The following is an 18,597-nucleotide window of genomic DNA, read 5'->3' as shown; positions in this document are numbered from 1 at the left end:
CTAGTTGTTATTATGATCTGATGATAGATTACCTATTTATGCATAAGGGTGAAATGGTAGTGTAGTCTTGAGTTGAGTGAAAAGCTAAGTGAGTAATCGGTTAATGCTTGTCACAGTCATTCTTAGCTTTGCCAGTTGCACTCTGTTTCAAACCAGTGTCACTGCTTGCCAGTCATTTGAAGTATCTATTGTCAAACCAGTTTAGGACTGTATTTTTGTCTGTACTAATTCACCCCCCCCTCTTAGTACCAGGTTTGTAATATCCGTTCATCATTGAGTTATCAAACCCTATGCGCTATAGCTCTCTACACGCTAACCTATCCTCCTTGTGTGCTACCAAATTCTACTTAGATGCTAACCTACCTAGGTTAACCCTATGCACTAACATGTCTATCGTATGCACTGGGTGACCTAACCTACGCGCTAACCTGCTAAATTTTGACCAAAAAATTGATAACTTGCTCAAAATAAATAAAATTAATCAAAAACGAGGAGAGATTTCGACCACTTATTGGTGGGCCATAGGCGATGCATGGGTCTCTAGTGTCACCTGACGTGCTCAAATCAGTGTGAAGCATATGGACCCATCATCTTCATCAAAGCTCAAATGTCACAATCGCAAAGAGACAAGTGTGCAAATGATATTTTTACAATCACCCTTTTCCTTTTTATAGGGTAAAATCAACAAGTTTAATAAGTGGAGCATGTATTTTCCTCACTTTTTCATTTTTAACCTTATCAACATCATTTTCGAGAGATGAATCAATAATTTGCATTCAACACAGTCAATATTCTCAAATTGCAATTACTCCAAAAACGCTCATCAACTTGACAATTTTTTACTAAAATCTTGATTCATCTCCCGAGGGGGCATCATCAATATCGTTCATCAAATTAGGGGTATTATATCGACATTTTGACACAAACATCATATTCGGCAAATTTTATTTGAATCAACATTTGCACACACGTCACTTCAAAGAGGGGCAAAATGTAAACATATAAATTTGACCACTTTCCTAAGTGAATATTTAATATTCATTTTAAACCGCATTCTTCCTATTAATTAAATTTTATTTAATTAATTTCTTTATATTCATCTATTTGATTAAATAAATTACTCAATTTATTTAATTAAGTTCACCTAAGCCTTTTTTAGCCTTTTTATTAAATAAATCACTTTATTTAATTAATTCCCCCTTCTCCCTTTTTAATTAAATTTACATTTGATTAAATTGATCCTTGCAAATAAATAAATCTAATTTATTTATTTAAATCCCCCACTTGTATTTATGCAAGTTGCATCTATTTGATTGAAATAAAGTAATTTTACTTTAATTAAAATCATTTTCCCTCCACTTGCATTTTCCCACATCTCCCACTTGGCTCTTTAACCCCTTCTAGATTCTTCTAATCACTTCCAATTTAGCCTAATCCATCTCCTAAATATTGTCACAATCCTAAGCAAAGAGAAGTCACTTCTCAAAGCCTCCAAAGTCTTTGAAAACCATTAAAGGCTTTATGTCCTCAACAAGTTAACCCTCAAAGTCTTCCAATCCATTTAAGGCTCTTACATAGCCATTAATGGTTAACTCAACCTTCTTGCATTATTAGAGACTTTCTCTCTAACCCAACCCTCATCTAACCCAAGGGACTCATCAAGCATTCATGGCTTTAACCTTCGTAATTTCTTTAACCCTTGCACAAGAGTTTACCCCTTGGGTAAAAGCTTTATCCAATGGATAACCCTAACCTAACCTTAACCCTTACCTCCTAAGGTAACCTTCATGTCTTCTCAAGCATTTAATACTTATTTCATCTCCTCTCAAGCAACCTCTTGTTGACAATTGTCACCATTTCATTTGTAATAATTGTGAATATGGATTGATTAACTTTCAATTCTTTCCATTATTAAGATTATCCAATCTTGACCTTCCATTGCCCTATTTTCCCTATAAATAGAGCTCTCATTCTCTCATTTTGATATAGAAATCTTTGTGTATCAAACTTATAGTCATTTTGCTAGTGATATAGAAGTTTCATGTATCAAAACTTATAGTCTAATTACTAAGCATTTTATCTCTCTTTGATAAATCATCTTAATAAGCATTTAGAAGCATTCTAATATCATAGAATATCCATGTTAGACTAGTATATTATTGCTAGGATAATTATCTAATCTTATCATCATCTTTATGCTATCTTAATCACCATAGATTCAATAGCATACATATCTAGGAATGAATTCATGCTTATAATCAAACATCACTCATTCCTGGAGTTGTCATTTCTAAGTCACTTTGCTTAGTGATCTAAGAGAAAAGACATTGAATTCAAGGATCCTGTGAGATAGAGAACAATGAGACACTCCTTGGGAAGTTGAGTTATTTCAGTATAGTTCCTATAACTTGCACCAAGAGTCTCATTGGTGTGTGGGCCTTTTTGAATCGGACTTTTACATTTATGTTTCCCTCATTTCCTGCACACATAAACTATGATTTCAAATGTCATTTTTTAGCACTCATCAAGGTATAGCTACAAAAAACATGCACAAATCATAAGGCCAAAAACTTAGTACATGTAAGAAATTTAGGTTCAACAATCAATGTAAAGAAATCAATGCACCCTTTACATGAAATAACCTAGAAAAATTGATTGAATTTCAATGGTAAATACTTTTGACCTAGGATAAAAATTGGGTCTCGAAGCAATAAACACTAAATTTAATGAATTAAAATGTGACACTTAGTTGGATTCTAGAGATGAGAAAGTGATATTAAAGATACATAAAAATTAATCCACCACAGAATAGGATTTTAGAATTGATCAAATAAATATCATAGAATTTTTTAACTAAAACTTATTTCATCTACTTCACTTATGCATGAGTGGGGACATGATCTCTAGTAGCATAGACTTGAACTAATGCACAAATATAAATTGTAAGTCTTAGGATTGATGTAATAGAAAATGGGCTATTAGAATCCAATTGTCTTGGCTCATTCATGGGCCTAGATGGGATGATTTGTCTTTGCTATCAACAAGGGTATAGATTAAATATCAATGGGACTGGAGGAAGGGTGGATTAAGGAAAATTTTGATCATGCATAAAAGGTAATCTAGATGATTCAGGTGCAGGGGTGGTGTTTAGGGATTGGCATGGAAATATTTTAGCATTGGGAGCTCAAAGACTGGAGAAGGGCACGAACAATGAAGTAGGGGTTCAGGCAGCTCTTTTGGCAATAAAATGGGGTTTGAAATTGGGATTTAAAAATATTAATTTGGAAGGGGATTCATTGATAATTATAAATGCAATTATAAAAGGAGAAACGCATGCATGGTTCTTAAATAATTATGTTAAAAAAATTAAATATGATTTAAATTTTTTTTAGAGACTTCAAAGTCTCTCATGTGCGAAGGTCTAGGAATGAGGTGGTTGATGTGTTGTCTAAATGGGCCACATCATTCAATGTGTTGCAGGAATATCACCTTGAAGATTTTTTTGTAATCTACAAACAGATGATGTGGTGGCAGAGTATGATTTTATGGACAATCCTAGATTCGAGCATGTACGAAGAGGTGGAAGTTATCCAAGCTAATTGGCTCGGTATGGTGGTGGAGTTATTGCCACATTGATTAGCAAGGAATTTTTGTACAATTATGACAATGCATTTATGATAATGCATTGATGAAAATGGAAATTGTCAGTGATGAAGGATGTTGGAGTTGGGTATGGTGGTGTTGATTTGTTGATTAAATTGTAGGCTATTAAAAGTCAGTGTGTAAAGTCTCTATTTAGTTTTCTTGTGTCTCCTCTAGAGACTAGATTGAAGAGTGAACAAGGTTGTGAAGGTAGTGTTATTGTAGTTCTCCAAGCAATGGAGGTGAGCTTTACACTGAAAATATAGAAGAAGTTAGTCCCCTTTGTGGCTAGGGTCACAGACAAACGGTTGCAGGATCTTTTTCTGTTCAAGGATGAAATATTGGTGGAGGCGGTGAAGTTAATCATGAGGGAAGAGATTGCACATATAGGCCATAGATATAGGACAAACATGGAGATATATTACCTAATTGTAGCATGAGGTCTAGAATTTGAGGATTCGATGGACAAGGTGAAAAAGATTTTGAAAGATCTCATTTCATAAGAGTATCTATTGGGCATGGACTCTATCTTCGAATGGTAAATTTCGGGAGTGGGTATTGATGTCTCTAAAGGAGTGGAGGCACCAATGAATTACATACCCTTTTTTCAATGGCAAGAGGATTAAATGAAAGCAAGATTCAAGGATCTTTTTAAATGGGGCTAAAAGGCTTTGAAGACTTTTGTTGAATTGATGAGAGTGGAAACTGTGTTAAGGGTGGTGAATGAGGTGATCAAGGTGGAGGAGGGTCATGAGCTGAGACCGAGGAAGAGAACTATGGACATGGTGCTTGAATTGTCCAGGTTCTAGGATGACTCTGAGCCAAATCTTAAATTGCATTGTTTCTTATAGTATTTCTTTAGCCTGCTGGTAATCTATATGTGTAGGGTTGTGAATATGTAAATCATTCAATGTTTGAACTTTGACTATTCTCGAGAAGTTAATATGCTTGTTTTGATGGTTTTTGGGATGAATTTTTGGGTATTTTGTGATATTTCCAGACCTTGATCGGGTGTATGGTCTATTTTTTAATGGTCGGGGTGGATGTATATTACCTATTGTAATCTTTTTCTCAATATTAATAAAATCTATATATTACCGACCCAAAAAATATATATTTGAATTTGAGTAATGATTAATAATATTTAGAAGTAAATTGAGAATCTATTAAATTGAAAGGGTCACATTCACCTTAGTCAAACCTCTAGTTTGATCAATTCTATAACTTGGAACAAGGATTGAGGATAAGTGAGTGCATAATAAACCTTGGATGATTTATGAAATGCTATGTTTTGATAATGTTGTTATAATTCTCTCATTAATTCTCTATGAAAAAACTTTGATAGTTATCCCAGATTATTTCAAATGAATGGATGAATGTCTCAAAATACAACATAGCTCACAAATCAAATAAATGTGTAGTAGATAGGCTCACAATAGCTAGTAAGAGGAAATTTGATGGGATTTATTTCAAATTTAAATTTTGAAAGTTTAGGGTTTAGATCCATGACTATGGAAATGACTTGGATCAATATTTTTCTTTCAATGATTTGTTATGATTTTATGAATGGGTATATAGAATTAAGATCTATTTTTAGGAATGGGTGATAATAGGATCATCTTATGGTGAATTCACAAATCAAATTCCTACCATATATGCCTCATATAGATTAGTCATTGCATGGAAGGTATTCTAATTGAAATGGACCTAAAACACAAAGGAAACAAGCATATGTATATAATTTTCACCATTACATTTATATACATACATACATCTCTCTCTTTGTGTGTGTGAATGTATGTAAAGAGTTTAAATATTCCCAAATTTTGATTAAGATAAACACAAAAAAATGCCCCAAATCCAATACATAACAACCATAGAGGATACCAAAACAAGTCTTACTAAGAGTGAGGTTAAAGAAGAATTGAAGTTAAAAAAAAAAAAAAAATTCCTAGGAGCAATCACTAGAATTAGTAGAGACATCTACATATCAACAAAAAGTTTCATCCTATTAATGGCTTTCCACTCATGATTAAGGAACTCTAACTTTGCCTCAAATGAAACCTTCTTAAGAAATACACTCTACTCATCATCATTGATTAGAGGAATATCAGGCTAAGTGATAGGTATACCTTTGGAATCCTTTTTATTGTGGGTTTTATTAGCTAGGCCAAGAAGGGCAAGAATAGCCCAAGAAATAATCATTTCCACCAGGTTTTTAAGTTTCCTTTTCTCTAGCTCTTCTTAGAAAACTTGAAGAGTAATTGTAGTTTTTTTTTTATCGAGTCTTTTACTATAAGCAACAATTTCCTTCATGTTTATGAGGATATTCTCTTGATTCACTTTGAGGGACTCCACATACTTCTCATTTGTCTCCACTTATCAAAGTTTCTAACCACATTCTTAACATCCTCCACACCCTTTTCAAGACAATCCCACTTATCAAATTTCTCACTTGGGATTTTGAGATAATCCTAAATATCTTTATCAATCTCCTCATTTTTCCATTCAAGAGATTTAGCCAAGGAGAGGGACTCAAATATTTATATTTTTCTCTTGGAAATATTTTATTGGGAAATTTTATACTTAATAATATCATTTTATATATTAATTTCCTTGTGCAAAGCATCGATTTTATTCTCTAGTAGGCTACAAGATTTGTAAATAAACTCTATTGGGCTTGAGGAAATGGGATTTTGAGGACTATGGGTAGAATGACCCCTATAGTAAAATGATCGTTATCTTTTGGAAGATGAAATTGACTATGGGAGGGAAAATTAACAAAGGTCCCCTCCTTGATGGGTAAATATTAAGAGGGGGGGGGGGGGGGGCGCTCAAGGAGTGGGGAGGGATTCAATTGAGAGGGGATGAATAGGGGACATAGTCTTGATCGGAGAAGTTAGGTGGAGTAGCACACTCGTCAATATAGGAAATATAAACATCAACTAGGGGTTTCTTAAATGAGACTATTTTGGGCTTGATAGAAGAAGGAGAAGGGTCCACAAGGACAACAATGGCAAAGTTATTCTAGGGAGTATCATGCAACTCAAATTGGTTTGACCTGCCAGATTTATTATTTTTTAGGGTAGGAACCCCCTTTGACTTCACAATAAGGGTTAATAACATGAAACCAAATTGTAATTATACAAGTAGTAGATATGCCTTATTGCAAGGTAAGATCCAATTTCATTTAACATAGCATTTTACACATATTCAAATAAAGAGGAATAAAGTGAAAAATTGAAATTCATTCTAACATTTTGTCTAAATGGTTCAACATTAGAAATAGGTGAGGACCATCCCTTTGTATAGATAAACACGTTGCAAACAAGGAATTCCTTGACTTGTACTAGCAACAATAGATCCATGCTGGAATATGTGAGGAAGTAATCACAAAGGATGTTAATGCTTATGTAAGAAAGTGTTAGATGAACCTTTGACTTGTATTATTTGTTCATATTATGCCACATGGAACCCCCATCACACACAAGGAACTTAGTTGCCCTATAAATATTGTCAAAAGAAATTGCAAATAGAAATCATAGATAAAAATCATGATCCATCCTCTCTCCTCTAATCACTTGTGGATATCCTTGAGTAGCATCGGAACATGATATAAGACAAATAAAAAAATAAAAAAAGATTCACTAGACCAAATGGGTCAACAACCATTTAGATCTTCTTGCCAAAGATAAGCATTTCTTGATTTGATGATAAGGATGATTTTTTGATAGGATACCCATAATAGGAAATATGTATTCGTTAGTGCATGATATCTAATAGGGTGCCTATTCTAGGAATGATGTATCTATAAAGGCATGTTGTTTGATAAGGATGATAAAAATGATATGCAGCTGATCAGTTAGGTTGTAGGCTAACTCAGTAGTTTGTCTCTTGATGTGTGATTTTTCAAGCTCAATGTTTTGCATGATGTCATGTTTGTGTCTACTCAAAGTGTTAGTAACTTATAAAATAACTTAGAAAGAGATATTTTATTATGGATGATGGATTTTGTTTTTGAGATTTTTTGATTTTATTTTTATTTTATTTTTTTGACTTTTTAGAATTTTTATTGTTTTGGATTTTTTTGGAATATTTTGACTTTGTCAAATATGTCCAAATCGTTGATTAAGGTATAAGACATATATTAGGATTATCCTCAATCAAGATTGTATTTTTTTGCCTCAAATGTCTAGCAAGGCATGAAAAATTCTGAATGAATTAGTGAAGGATGAAGGTAGCTTATTATGGAATCGGAGTTGATTTGTTAGCCAAGGACTATATCATGATGGGATAACATGTTTATCCAATCCAAGGGACTAGATATGGGCATTTAAGGTGATGTCATGATGCATTGAATGGAAAGTGATCCATAGGAATGGACATGTCAAAAGGTTTCTTAAAACATGTTTTACATTTTATGTCCTTAATTTTGATCAATATTGAGGGATGGATTTCCATAGGTTGAAGATAGGATAAGCAAGATCAAAGGTGATTATGGATGATGGAAGTAAGAAATGGATAAGATAAGGGATACAAATTAAGGGTTTGGATAAGGTGAAGTGGATAGGATGTATGATGCTTATGGATATCCTTAACCTTGTCAAAATCAAAGGCAAGAAAGGGGATATGGATGTAGATAGGTGGTGGATGGGGAATAGAGGAATGAAGGAAGCCTTCAAAATAGAAAGTTTGGGTGTCAATTTTTTTATTTATTTATGATGTAGTGATTCTAGGAGCAACTTAGGAATCAACATGATTTTTAATATTTATTTCCATTGTGGTTCTTTGGAATGCATTGCTTCTATGCAAAAGTTGGGAATCCACATGGTTTTAAATTATTCTTTTTGCTTAATGGTCCTTTGTGGTTTTTTGCATATTTATTTTTGCCTTTGGATCAATTTTTTGTTTTTACATGTCTTTTAGATAGGGCATGTTTATTTTTGCATGTATGTTGATTTTTGGAATTTTGAATTTTATGCTTGGCATTCAAATTGCTTCCAAGAGCACTAGATTCATGGGTGGATAGGAATGATATGAAAATATTTTGGATAGGTTTATGTTTATGGATGGTTGGAAGGTGATCAAAGATGTATTCCTTCACTAATATTAATATATGACAAGGTAATTGGATTGTGAGCTAGGAGTGATATGGATAGTTGATGGAGGGATATATGGACTTAAGATGGATGGAAGGGATGAAGGATTTGATTTTGGGATATAAATACCTAAGATTAATAGAAGGGATGAAGGGGGATGTGTACATTTGGATTTAGATGGATGGATATGGATCTAGTAGGGATACCAACATTTTGAGATTGAGCTATGTAGCCAAGGCCATGATAATTGAGATTTGATTTGATAGGAAGGGGTTATAATACACCTTGTTCATGGATTCATAACACTTGCCTTGATAATACATGTTTTGACAAATCTTTTAACCAATGGGATACTTGTTTCTTTTAAAATAAGATGTGATTCCATTTTGAGAAGGATATGGTATGGAAGGAATGATAAGTTGATGAAGTAAACCAAATTAGATGAAAGTGGAGGAGCCAATGTGATATGTAAGGGGTTAAAGAATAACTTGGATAGGTGTAATGTGATCATGAGGAGGATTACTATCATTACATGAAAATGAAGGGATAATTTGATCTTTACTTGGAAGAGGATCATTGGAATTTATGTTTTTCTCTTGATTTTGAATGAGATCATTGGATGGGATGGAAAGGATATCATGATCTTTCTTAGGATGTGAATTATGAATGGGTATTAGAAGAATAATTCACTCTCGATATGTAAGGGGATTGTCTCAAATAGAATAAAAAGGGATGAGGTGATCATCATAAGACTCTTGAGAGATGGGATCTTGGTAAAAATTTGGATGGAATGGAAGGTTTTTGGTAAATTGATCTTGATTCATTTTAGGACTTGTTTCTTTGTACTTTGTGTTATCCTCTTGACATGGATCCAATTCTAATGATGGGGTATGTGTTTGGATGTGTATGGGGGATTCTTGGAAGGATTGAACACTTTGGCATGAAAAGAATGGATTTTGAATGAGACTCTCTGAAGTAGGTTTGATTGGGAAAGAAGCATATGGTGGCATTGGATCTAGGATTTTTGAATTGTATAAGGGATTTGTATGAAGAAATGGATTAAATTGAAATTCTATTATGGATAGACCTTGGGGGTAAAGTCGAAAGGTGTCATCATTAGATGTATTGTTTGATGAAGATGACATGGATTTTTGTTGTGTAGGTTTAGGGGATAAGGGAATGGTAGGAAAGATGGAGGCTACTTATGGGCCAATTTCTTTTGGATGGCCTGTTATGTAATCGCATGAGGTAGATATGTCATTGGTGTAATTGTTTTGGAATGAGTCATTTCTAGACATAGGTAGATGATTTTAACCAAGCTTGGAAAAAGTATCAAGTGACGTATGCCTAATTCCTCATTAGGTGAATTATTAGGATGTTCTTCAATAGTACTAATGTCATCTCAATCTATAAGATCTTGAATGAGATTTTTTAATTTTGAGCAATCAAAATTTTTATGTCCTTTGGTCCTATGGTATTAAAAAAAGTTTATATCTTTCGACCATATTGGTTTGACTTGAGGTTCATAGTGAATAATTTTAGGCAATGTGATGATGCTTGACTGGACCAATTTTCTTAAACAAGATTCAATTGGTTCTCAAAGGTTAGTGTATTATCATGTAGATGTCTGGAGAATGTTTACTATGGGTTTGTTGTTTGGAGAAATGTATGCGTGGTTTTGAGGATTTTTAATGGGGATGAATGTTTAGGGATGTTTAGGATGGGGGTTTGATCAAATGGCTTGGAAATGATGGATGTTTGGAAAAAAAGATATGTTACTTTTTTTTTTTTTAAATGTTTTGAATTTTTTGGTTTTTTTTTAATTTTAATGTAATTTTATATTAAATATGAAAACACACAAGAAAGAAATGCAAAACAAAAAAACCCATGGCTCAATTTGGATCATGTGTTCCCTTTTGGTTTCAAGTAGGGAAGGTGATTTAAACACTCAAGCACATAAGACACACCAACAAGCCTACTCAAGTAGGATTATCAATCCCTACATGCACAAGAAACAATGGCCAAAAAGTTCAACAATAAGCTTGACAAGCTTAACCAGGGGTATCCTCTATATACCACAAGGGTATGTTGAGGCCTAAATCTGTGAAATGAAAGAGAATAATGTGAAACAATTGGGAGGAAAGTGTAACCCACTCTCGACCTTCACTTCTCCAAGGTATAAATTTCTTAGAGGCTTAGCCCAAAATGACAATATTCAACTTCCAAGAGGTGCGTCTTTCGATTCACCCTCACTATTTATACTTTGTCAGAACATGAAAGTTAAGGTATTCTCCTAGAGTGATCACTTCTCTAGGCAAGCCACTTAAAAAGAAAAAGCAATATTCCTTATTTTTGGTGCACTCAAGTTCACTATTGGGACATAAGAGGATAGATTACATAAGGAAATATTAAGGATTAAAAGATGAGGGGGTTTATTTTAAGCTCAAATCCAAATGTGTATGATCAATTTTAGAACCAATTTCAATATGTGGAAGACACGTCAAACAAGTTGATCTAAAGCAAGAAACACTATTGTGATAAATAATAAAGACTATGATCACTTTTAAAATGCAAATAAGAGGTCTTAAAACAAGTGTACCTAGATTTAATGCTTTCCAATTGTGTTTTAAACCCCTTGATCCAATATGATGAACTCCAACCTACATTTTTCAACTTCAAATCAAGTGTGTGAACATTATGACAAATATGAAAGTCCAAAGAAAAGAAGTATATTGCACAAATAGGTTTCTTATAATATTAGAAATCATAATAGAACCCTCTCAAGGATGATAAAATAATCTTATGGTGCAATAAAATATATGCAAATAAAATATAAGTTCATCGCAAAATTATGTCATGTCCCCGCCTTGATTGTTATATATAACCTAAAAGAAGAAATTATTATTTATTAATTAATATAATATTTATCAACGAATGATTATTTAAAATTATTAAATATTTATTTTCAATAATAATATTCTTGAAATATTTAAATTAATATTATATTACAAATATGACTACAAACCAACTTCGATGCCTCATGATAATGGATTTGATGTCCAATAAGGATGAAAGGTAACATCTTTTGGATGTTTGGAAGACATGTCTCTTGACTTAAACAAATTGGTTAATGTACTCAAATCGCACTTTGTGAACCACTTAATATTGGACGTGTCTATTCTAGCTCCAAAATGGCAGTACGGATTGACTAACACACGTGTTAGTCGCACATTTTACACCGTCGATTTTACAATAAATGGCTGCAATTGACTAACACGTTGCTATCACGCTATATGAAATATTTGTTTTAGAGCTAGAATAGCTTCAGCCCTTAATATTGGCCTCAATATTTGTTTGACTTCCTTTGATTCGTATTCCTTGATTAATCACCTTTGAGACTTTATTGCTTAAATGATCCTCCATCGCAAATTTAGGGAGAGGATCATGTATTTTTGCTTAATAAGCGGTATCTTACAATAAGCTCCATTAATCATACTGACTTATGATCTAGTTTCTATTAATTATATTGACCTTCCTTCCTTCTAAAATGTTTGAAATTAATATCTCATATCCATCATATTAACATTGTTACCTTTGCTAATAACATTACTCCTCCAATCCCCCAATCAACTAAGGATCATTCAAAAACCTTTTATCTCTTATTCATACCCTTCATTGGATCTATTTAAAAACCAATAGCCCCTTGGCATAATACAGTTACATTCATATAAAGTTATGCATATTATCAAGATAATCTTAATCTTATCTATGTATATAGGCTTAATCACCTTGTATATATCCAATTGCCATATCAGAGTTAGTAGTGATATTGTCATCAAATATATAATATAACATCCAGAAGTGGTATCATAGATTGTCATTCCTAGTGCTAAGTAAGTCTTTAAGGAAAAAAGTATCTTTCTATTGATTTTTCAAGTTAATTGTTCCTATTTCCTAAGTGTTAACTTAAGTGGACATTACAAATTACTTTTTCATTTTTTTTGCTTTTGACCTAGTCAAATAAGATCCCATTTTTTGCAATATTTTTTCAATCCAATATAAAAATGAAAAGAAGATGTACCTCAGCTAAAATTTTGAGAGATTTCCAAAAACATAAATTTTTTAGATAAAAATTCTTTATTTGCATTCTAGAAAGCAGGTTTATGAAAACCCTTAATTTTGAAAGATTTGATCTTACGTTAATTATATGATGATGAAATCAAAAGTGTAAAGAATAAACCCCCTATAAAATTTTGAGATATGTCTAAAAGTATAATTAAAAAAATAAATTATCTGATTTGTGCCCAAAATTAAATATTTATGAAAAAACATAAAATTATCATATCTCACTCAAAAATGATGATCCGAGGCTGATTTTTGTGTTGTAGACTCTTGAGATGATCCTTAACCTTAAGCTAAAATTTCATAAAAAAAGTGGTATCTATTTTAGAGATATGATGAAATCTTTGGAAACCCTACCTACACAAGGTTAGTCTTAAATTTTTTGAATAAAATAGCAAAAATAAGGTTTGAAAAACCTCAAAAAAAAAAAATCTAAAAGAGACATGGGTCGCATCAGGCATGCCAAAATGTATAAGCAATAAATTCAAACGATGTGATTCAATGCTAAGCTCAACCATAAAAAGCTTAACAAGGACAACGAATTCTAAATCATGACAATGGAGAATCAAAATGGAAGTAAAAAAAATCATAAATACCGTAACGAAAAAAATATTTCCTTTGGCCTCTAGTGCTCTTCTCACTTTCTAAGCTTGATAGTATTGTTGCTCTTAGCATTATTATCACAACATGGGCGCAAGAAAGCTTGAAAATTGTGGTTGGAGATGAATGATGTTTCAAGATTGCTTTTATAGATTTTTTGATATCAATCAACAGTGGAGATTTGATGGGAATATTTGATAATCAATGGATGAGATAAGATGAGAAGAATTGATTAAGATTAAAAAGAAGACTACTAATTATAAGATGAAGATAAACATAATTGATTGATCAACAAAGTGAATTAATTAATCAATCGAACTCGAAGTGAGTGTGAGTTGAAGAGGTGGAAGTGAAGACTTAATTAACATTAACTAATTAAAAATTATTTAATTATGTTATCCCCAATTTTAGCATTGCAAAAATTTGAGGTAACCCCACAAATTTTAGCGTATTTGTGGTTTTGAATCTCTATGCATGCTTTACGAGACGTCTATGTCATCGCAAGCATTTTTCCCCTAGTTGTTCCCTTTTTCACTAAGTGTGAAACCCAGGTTCAAATCGGGTTGATAAACCTGACTTACACCAAGTATGACTTTTTGGTGTCAATCGAGTTCATAAGCCCAATTTACACCTCTTTTACCACTTTTTGCCCCTAAGGTGCAAATCGGGTTTATAAACCCAAAATGCACCTTGAAAAGTACAAATCAGGTTTGTAAACCTAATTTGCACATATTTATGATACTTTGAGTTATTTATTGTTCCTTTGCACAAATCGATTTAGAGTCTTATTCCTAGATTTAAATCTATTTTTTCCTATAATTTGGATTTTGTTTTTCCATTTCAAGCTACCTAAGGTCACGAGAGAAGGATTTTTGCTTGAATTTGATTCTAGATCCTTCCACCTTTCCCAGGTATGTCATCCTTTTTCCTTGTTCTTCATTTTGGTTTTGTGCTTAGGGTTTTGAAAACCCCCTTTATTTTTTCCAAAAGAGACACTTTGAATATGTAATATTATTGTCCTAAAATTGTGACACTTGCAATTTCGACCGCATTTGGGTCTTCACGATGGCGACGCAACACGCAACCTGAATGGAGACCCCGAAACCTGATTATGACACTGAAAACTGCATTTTCTTGCACCCTGGCCTGAACCTCCTTTGCACCCTGTTGTCCCGGGAGGTGGGTCCTATTTTGGGCCCGGTCTCTTTTGGACTTCGGGTCCTTATGTTTGCAAATTGGAAAATTATCTTTCCTGGTCGGCCTAAGGTCAGGAAAATCAGTCTATCAGCCCTAATTGACAAGTATATAAACTACATTTTCCTCTTTCATTCGATATGAGGGAAAAAGCGTGGAAACTATACTCAAGCATTCAAGCATTCAAGCATTCAAGCATTCCTTCAAGTAATTGATCATTCTAAGTCTCCATTCAAGGCTAAGTGTTGCATTCAAGACAAGGATTCAACCATTGAAGAGGAGATCACATACTACATGCTACATACAACATACAACATACAACAATACAACAAACAACAACATCTATACCTTCGCACATAAGGATACAAACATCCTTACAACAAGGTATTAGTACTTGTTTTACATTACATTTACAAGCATTTCTCATTTCTTGGTTAATTCCAAAACCGGGGTTTGACCTAAGGGCAAACCCCTAATCCCTAACCCCCCAATCGTCTTCGCTTTTCTGTGTGTAGGTTGTAGGTACGTGGCTGAAATTGAGGATCTGGAATCCTTGTGCAGAGACGAACAGATCCCCCTTCGTTTTGCGGATTTTTCGGAGGACCGTGTGCACGTCGGGCGCCATCGTCCCGTCAACTTTTGCTCAAATTTGCAGGACAGCACCGTATCAACATTTTACTGCTAATTCCAGGTCCGCAGCTTCATCCTATATCCCTAACTCAGTTTATAAGCGAATCTTTCCTACTTTGCATGCATTCCTAGCTTAATTCTTCTATGCACATTCTTTACAAAAGAGGGTAGCCTTGCTGTCATAACCCTTGAAACTCATTTAGCATCCAATCTTGCATTGCGTGGGATTGGATCTTGTGGGTTTCAACCCCTCTTTTGAATGTAAAGTCTCTCCCCTAAGTGAAAACCATCAACCCTAGAGTAACCTCCCTTCTCTCTCCTCATAGTTGGAAGAGGGGAGAGCAACTAGGGTTCGATCGCGATTTTCCGCTTTACATTTTGGTGAACCCGATGTGAACATCCTTTCTGATTATTCATGGTTAGATCTAAAAATTGGATTCCTTGATTACATTTCCATGTTGATCTTTTGCAAAATTTTAGAGGTTAATTGCATAAAAACCCTAAATTTTCTTTTTAGTAATTAAACTTGTGAAATGTTTAATTGTTGATGCTTGTTTTAGATCTGCCCTTCTATTACAAATTATCAATTCATATTTGTGCTTTGATTTTGAAAATTAAGTGGTTAAGTGTCAAAACCCTCTTGATTCAACCTTTGTTCGACAATTTCACTGATCAAAACATCTCCAAATCAGCTATAACTTTGGATTCCGCAATAAAATCACAATATCTTTCATCCCTGAAAATTTGGAAAAAAGTTCCGAGGACCGTGTGCACTCCGAGCGCCATCGTCCCCAACATTTTTTCTGAAATTTTGGGAGCTAGATCTTACTGTATTTTCCTGCTAAAATCTAGAATTTTGGCTGATTTTATCAATTATAACACTTTCAAAATTAAAGTCAAAGTTGGTCTAGGGATTGCTTGGATTAACGCTTCTAATCATTCAAAAATCATTGAAACTGAAATTTTGTGTCAAAATTGTGTTTTTACTGTCCTAAATCTGAAAAGTGTGTTTGCATTCATTCAAAATTTTAGTGCTTTATTCAAATTCTTACAATTTGTGACTTTTGAAATTAAGTGCTTAATTACAACAACTTTGATTTCCGCTTTCAAAATTGAATTCTGTGTGAAATTGAGTCAATTTTTAAATTTCAAAATTTGCATTGCTCTTGACATTCCCTCTAAAATCATAAAATTCAAAATTTTAGTTTCCCTCTCTTTTTCAAAATTCAAATTTTTGCATTTTTCGACAATCTTGGTAGGGTTCAATTTCGAGATTGCAACTTTAATTTGGCCTATCTACAGATTGTAAAACCACTCAATTTTTTCAGATTAGCTCTAAAATCATCATAACTTTCATCCCTACAAATTTCGAAAAAAGTTGCCGAGACCGTGTGCACTCCGAAGCGCCACGGTCCCTGACATTTTTTCTGAAATTTCGAGAGATTGTCCTGATTGTATTTAACAGCTTAAATCCAGAAGATTGGCTGATTTTACTGAAACTTGCTACCTCTAAAATCAAAATTTTCTCTCCCTCTCTAGTGCATGAGTTTTACAACAATAAGCCCTACTTACACTATTCCCGTTAGACGAAGCCGTAGAATTAAGTCTTTCCGAGGTTTAATTACCGAGGAGATGGAACCTAATTTGAATAGCCTTTTTAACGAGGACATGGGTAATTCCTCTAATCCTCCTAATGATGAAGAAGCTCTCCATGAGGTTTCTGTAGAACAACTTTCAAAATTGGATAACCAATTTGACGATTTTCGACAATGGATGTCTCAAGAATACCCTGATAGTCAAGCTCTTCCTTTAATTGAGGGCCTAAAACGTATGCTTCAAAGTGATAAGAATGGAATTGATATTTTGCGTAGTATTGCACACATTGTGGATTCGAATGTGATGCCTATGAAGAATTGTGCTGAAAATTTGGGTTATACACAACCTCCTACTCAAGTCAATCATTCTATTCCTTTGATGACTTCTATTGCTAGCATACCTACCTTTACATCAAACATAATGGCTACTTCAACACAAGACATTCCTCCTATGATCACCAGTCATGGGGGCAATCCTTCCTCTTCAATTAACCCTCTTCCTTCATTTAATCCGATTTCTTCATTCACTCCTTCAATAAGTGTCCCTATTATATCTCCACAAATGAACATGACGCAAGGGGGCAATTCATTCAATCATTCCATTCCTCCTTGTAGTGTTCCTCCTGTCCAATCATCTCCTATGACTAATTATCATAGGGTCCCACCACCTTACTCTTTACCTTCTTTCAATAACATAACACCTCCATCTCAATCTAACACATCTAATATGAACTCTTCGACTGAAGCGACCATTAACAATCTTGCACAAACTGTCTCTTCTTTACAGCAACAAATTGCCTCTATGAATCAATCTAAGTTTAGTGTGCCCACATTTGATGTTGCGAGCCCACTTTCTCTTGACATTGTTCGAGCTATTCCTCCTAAACATGTTGAAATTCCACATTTGGAGCTTTATAATGGTAAGGGTGATCCTCTAACACATGTTAAGACCTTTCAAACAATATGTACTGATTTTGCTTATGACCAAAGGTTGCTTGCAAAATTGTTTACTAGAACATTAAGAGACAAAGCCCTACAATGGTATTGCTCATTGCCTTCTTATTCTATTACTTCTTTCGAACAACTTGCAAATGCTTTCATTCAACAATTTCAAAACAATATAAGTCCTAAAGTTACTTTGATTGATTTAATGCATTGTAAACAAGGTGTTAAAGAAAAAGTGACTGATTTCATTGGTAGATATAAGCATTTGTATGCTCAAATTTCTTTTCCAGTGCCTGACAATGATATTCAAATAATCTTTATTTCTAATTTACAAAAAGATATTCGAGACAAACTTCTGTTTTCTTAGTTTACTTCTTTCCAATAGTTGTGTGCAACTCTTCACAATTATCAACTGACTGTGAGTCAAATGGAACAATCACATCCTATGGCTCCGAGTGATAAGGGTGATAGCAGTCAACAACCATTTGGGAAGTTTAAACCGAACAGAGATTCCATCAAATTCAATGAAAACATCATCAACAACAATGTGAATGCAGCATCAGGTGTGCCTCCTATTTCTAAATTTTTCAAGAAAGAAAGAAAGTATACTCCTTTGAATGAATCATTGCATAGTATTATGAATAAGTTATTGCAACAAAATGTGCTTACTCTTCCTCCTATAAGGCAAATTGATCCTGCAAAGATTACTTCACCTTATTTTAATAACAAAGCTTTTTGTCAATTTCATCGTCAGCTTGGGCATGATACTG

This window comes from Cryptomeria japonica, chromosome 6 (assembly GCF_030272615.1).
Source record: "Cryptomeria japonica chromosome 6, Sugi_1.0, whole genome shotgun sequence".
NCBI lineage: Eukaryota > Viridiplantae > Streptophyta > Pinopsida > Cupressales > Cupressaceae > Cryptomeria > Cryptomeria japonica.
Note: the sequence above shows the minus strand (reverse complement) of the source record.